Source organism: Silene latifolia, chromosome X (assembly GCF_048544455.1).
Source record: "Silene latifolia isolate original U9 population chromosome X, ASM4854445v1, whole genome shotgun sequence".
Classification (NCBI taxonomy): domain Eukaryota; kingdom Viridiplantae; phylum Streptophyta; class Magnoliopsida; order Caryophyllales; family Caryophyllaceae; genus Silene; species Silene latifolia.
This window is the reverse complement of record NC_133537.1, coordinates 75,021,371-75,027,370: the sequence shown is the minus strand read 5'-3', so window position 1 is coordinate 75,027,370 and position 6,000 is coordinate 75,021,371.

Below are 6,000 nucleotides of genomic sequence, written 5' to 3'. Positions count from 1 at the left end.
AATGACCAAGCATCAAAGAGAAGACAAGACTAGAAGGTCTTTGTACATATTGTAGTAGATGGGCAATGATGAAGAAATCCTTGCATCTCCGACAAGATCCCGGAGGATTGTTCGAAGAAGAAAGAAGAAAAGAAGAAAAAGGAAGGTTGGGACAAGATCCGAGCGTCTTAACCATCGGGACACCCGTCCAAAACTGCCAGAATCCGAGTGTCCAAGCTTGAAGGCCGCTCGTCCAGCCACCTGAGAATCCGCCCGTCCCGACCCTTGGACGCTTGGATTGTGTTACAGGACAACACGTCCTCTTCTTCCCTCCATTGAAGATGCGCATATTTTTGGAAGACTAGCAAAAAGGAGACCCGCATCTTTTCTGAGAGAAGCGATTCCTCAAGGACTTAATCGTCATTTAAGCCCTTAGTAAACCCTAATTTATGCACCTAATCCCCAATATAAATACCCCATTAGTCTAATTAGATGATCATGTTCTTCTTATCAATCTTTAGTGTAGTTTATATCATTCTAATCCCTTCTTAATCTTGTAATCAACTTCTAATCAATTATTAATACAAATCTCATTTCCTTAATTTCTCTTTTGTTCATCTTTTATTTTGGGTAATTGAAGATTATTTGGGTTTATTGGGAGATTGACAACCTTTCATCAATCATCAAGTACTTCTTTATTCTTTGCATTATTTGGAATCATCATTAGGTATAACTCTCTTAATCCCTTTTTAATTATTGTTAATCATCTTCATTTATTCATCATGTTTTACTTTGTTAATATGATTGACAACCTTGTTAACATGTTAAACTTGACAATGAGTGAGTAGTTTCCTTAACTAGAGTTAATGGGTAATTAGGGGAAACCAACATGGGGGATGATTCATGCTTAACTTAATATGTTTTCATAATTTATTTGCTTGCTTGTTGTGATCTCAACTTATGCACATGTTATGTTTGATGAAATGCGAGCATATGAATCCTTGCATTTTTTACCCATCACTTACCTTTTCAATGAGACTTGTAAGACATAAACCAACTCGAGTCTCATTAGACCATACATATAGTTGAGTAGGGAGGATCAAGTCGACTCATAGGTGTTGTACAATCTAATCGATTCGGCTCCGAGACCCAAACCTTCCTAGGATTGTAAGATATAAACCAACTCGATCCTATCACAACAATAATTGGTTGCTTATAATTTAAGAATATGTTTGTATGATCAATTTCCATGAATCCCCTATGACCCCATGACACCCTAGTGCTTTTAATCTATTGTTTACATCGCATTTTAGTCATCTTGCTTGCTTACTTTAATTGTTATTTAGTTTAGTGATCTTCTTATCTCAATCCAAATTATGACACCCTTAGACACCGCTACTTGCAATCGAAAATCCTACATTAATACCCGTCCCTTAGGATCCGACCTTTACTTGCCTCTTTACTAATAGTAGAGTTGTTTGTGAATTTATAAATATTGTTTTGGTCTAGGTGCTCCTGACGACAAGTAACCGAAATCTAAGTTCCAAAGCGGACCGATTAGCAAGCAAGTCAACATCCTCAAAAAAATGCGAAGAGGCACATGTTGGACATCGTTGATTAGCATGGAACTAGAGGATATGGCTGCCAGCCGGTAAGTTGAGGAAGGTAGTGAGGTGCCCCACTCTCCGTCGCCACATCACTAATATACCCCTTTTTTCTGAGTCTCTAACCCCAAGTGCTCGACAAACTCGTCAAGGGTCAAGGCATGTATGGTGGTGGGGATTTGATGTATCCATGGGGCTGAAAATCGTTTGGAGTCGCCACCAAATTTAAGGAAATTTGGGAACCATTTTTGAAAATGAGATTTGTTGAAAGTACGTGGTGGGAAGTTCGTTAATAAAACACCCACCCGCGCCCGTTGCAATAACGACCTCTACTTGGGACTATGATGGCTAATTGGACAAGACTACGATTGTTGCATGAGAGTGCAAAATACCATTTTGATCCTAACATGTGAGCTTGGTTTCTAATCGTTTAATACATTTAATCTACTTTGTCCAAGTGATTTAGCATGTTAGGTTGATTTGAACTATACTAACAAGCATTCACGGCATGGCTTAGATGGGAGTGGGGGAGCCGTTGGGGAGCTAAACTATTACAACCCAGATGATTTTCGTCGACTCGATTCGCAAACAATTGAATTAAAGATACAACTCGATCTAAATACAATTGCTGGTTCGGTTTAAACTTGTCGCCAAAAGTTACCAACCAAAATAATATTTATAACTTTACAAACTACTCTTAGCAAAGAGGCAAGTAAAGATCGGATCCAAAGGGACGGTTATTGATGTAGGATTTTCAATTGCAAATGGTCGTGTCGTAGGGTGTCACAATTTGGGTTGAGATAGGAGATCAACTAAACTAATCAACAAGATAAAAGTAAAGTAATGAAAACAAGCAAGATGATTAAAAGGGGTGTAAACAATTGATTAAAGGCACTAGGATGTCATGGGTTCATAGGGGATTCATGGGAGTTGATCATACATACATGTTCTCTATTATATAGCAAGAACTTATTGTTGTGATGGGATCGAGTTGGTGTATAAGCTTACAATCCCTAAGAAGGTTTGGGTCCCGGAGCCGAATCGATTAGATTGTACAACACCTACAAGTCGACTTAATCCTTCCTTTTTAACTATATGCATGGTCTAATAAGGCTCGAGTTGGTGTCTAAGCTTACAAACCTCATTGAAAAGATAGGTGATGGGTAAAAAATGCAAGGATTCATAGGCTCGCATTTCATCAAACATAACATGTGCATAAGTTAAAATGACAACAAGCAAGCAATTTAATTATGAAAACATATTAGATTAAGATCATTCCCCATGTTGGTTTCCCCTAATTCGTCATTAACCCTAGCTAAGGAAACTACTCACTCATTATCAAATTTAGCATGCTAATAAGGTTGTCAATTATACTAACAAGGCAAAACATGATGAATAAAAGAAGGTGATTAATAATAATTAAACAAGGTTAAGAGAGAATTATACCTATGAAGATGATTCCAAATAATATTGCAAAGAATAATAGAAGTACTTGATGATTGATGGAAGGTTGTCAATCCTCCAAATAAACCCAAATAATCTTCTAATTGCCCATAATAAAGGAAGAACAATAGAGAAATTAAGGAAAGATTAAGTTATGATTAATATTAAGAAATTGGATTACAACTATTTTTAGACTAATTTGAGAGAATTACAAAGTGATTAAGGATGGATTAAGAGAGTATTAGAATTGATGGTAATCTAGGTAGTACAAAGGGGTATTTATACTAAAGATTAGGTACAAAGATTGGGGTTACTAAGGGCTTAAATGACTATTAAGACCCTAAGAAAAGTTGAGGAAATGCTCCTCCCGAAGGAAATGAGCAGATTCCTGTGCTAGTCTTGCCACGATCCGCCCGTCCTGTGCTGTGGCATGGGCTCTCTGACTTAGGATCCGCTCGAATCCAGGGGGAGACGCTCGGCTTCAGCTGCTGCATCCCGCTCTTCTTGGGCACAAAACGCCCGGGTCTTGGTGTTGTGAGACGCCCGGATCGTGCCTGATCTGCTCAGATTCCTAGGCAGACAGCTTCTTTTCTTTTCCTCCTTAACAATCCGCAAAGATCATTTCGGGGATGCAAGGATCCTTTCATCATTGCCCATTTCACTTTATTATCTACTTAGGCCTCTAGTGTTGGTCTTCTTCTTGATGCTTGGTCATTGGATGCGATCAATTTAGCTCCATTCTGCCCCATAAATGCAAGGTTAGCACTCCTTTCTTACCAAGGAGACAAAACCTCAAAGAATATGCAAAATGGGAAACTAAAGATAGTAAATGACCCAACTATGTGCTATAAAGCATAGGAATGAGGTTAATTCGGGGACTAAATGTCCTCAAATATGAGCCACATCAATTTCTAATCATGTCACTTGACACATGACACAAACTAGCCTACTTAGGCATTGAAATTCGTGCCATATGGTGAGGCCACGACTCACATGGACTTTGTTCTTGGCCTCATCATCGTTTTGCGCACTCACTTCGATTTAGTTAGTTAAATACTTCAATTTAACCAACTAAAACAAAGTTTTATAAAATCATTTTGACTCAAATTACATTTCTTGAAATTATAATGAAATAATTACAATGATTACATAACAATAACATTTGAAAGAAACCGCAATAATTAAACAACGGAAACAAACCGAACCCTCAAAGTGGCACGAAGGCCGAGATAAATGGGCACGAAGGCCGAGGCATCACACGGCCAAAACGGGTGGTCAAAATTGACTATTCTAGTCATCGAGTGTCATGAATCGGATGTTAAGCATGCGCAATTCAACTAGCGAGAAATCGTCATAAGAAAAGATGAATTCATTTAAACTTTTAAAGATATCCATTTAAAATCCTATGTCGAGTTTTGTATGACCTATGAATGTCTAATTCATTTAACATGCTTTCTACATATTAATTTGGCCAAGTTGCGATTTAACAACGATAACGATACAAATAAATATACATGCATCATAAATCAAATAAAACAAATCAAACATATGAATTAATATAATTACTTCGTAATTAAAATTAAACAAATGCAAATCATGTGAGAATGAATTAAACTAACTAAAATTTCATTTTAATCAATTTAAAACATTTTATCGTCATAGAATTGCAAACTATTTCGTATTATGATATTAAACATGATAATTATTCTAACTAAGCATGTTATCGTAATAAATTGAAAGCAAACATGTGATTAACATACTATTTATTCTAAACAGCAATTAAACATCATTAGTATCATAGTTACAAAATACATTAACTAACATGAGAGGATAATTAAAAGACGATAAAAAACAAACAAAAAGGGCCTTAGGCCGGGCATACACGAGTAAAAAGGAAGGAATTGAGACGGGATTTTGTGCACCCTTAACTTACATGTAGACTTGGACACCACTCTGGGACCCGAATGCAAGTGTTGCTTAGAAGGCACTTCTTCGACAATTGTAAAACAAATATCGAAATAATTTAACAAAATCAATTTCGAAAAAGAAAAATAATTTCTCGATTAAAAACCACTTCGTGCAACGATTTTCAAATGAAGATTGTGACTCCGTTTCTTGCTCACATTTAAATCCGAAAGATGTTCTGGAATCCTTGAATTCCAAATTTTAAAAATATGATAAGAAACATAAGCAAAAAGTACTTTGAAATGATTAAAAACGAATGAGAACAGGTGCTGTTCCCAAGTTCAGAAAACACGATTTTGTTGCATTTCATGCAACGATTTTCAAACAGTGATTATGACTTCGTTACTCGATGTAAATTGATTTTGAAAGATGTTCTGGAATCCATATACTCCAAAGATTTGATTTTTAACAAAACACTAGACCAAAACCGATTGTAAAATGATGAGATTTGGACGAGAACAAGTGATGTCCAGAACGCGAGAAAACACGAATTGGAGAGCGAATTCACGCTCTAAAATTCGTCTAACCTTTTGTATGAACCTTGTACTAGGTTTCTAGGTTTGAGAGGAGTTTAGGGTTGCTTTGATACGTGAGAAAGGAGGGCAATTGCTAGGGTTTTGAGTGCTCTCAAAACCGTGTTCTTCCGTCCCCTTTTTTGGTGTGTATGTGTATGTTTATATAAGAAACGGGAATGGGTTTCTATGGTTAGGTTATTTGGCTACTTAGTAGTTGGCTTATGAATGGGGTAAAAGAGTTTAGTCGAAATATGGAGAGTAGAGAGGATAATGTCGGTTTTGGAAAGGATATGGAAGGAGATTAAGTTTTGGTTTTTAGAGGGATTTCATGAGCTGTTTGGATGGGGTAAATATTTTCTCTTACTTGGGGAATAAGTAAGAGAAACAAGGGAAGGGAAAGGTCTTAGAAGGGGGTCGAAATTTGGACGGGAAGCTCCCTGTTTTGAACTCGCAAAACAGGGGCTCGGGTGCGAGTGTGGTTGGGGTTTTTGGTA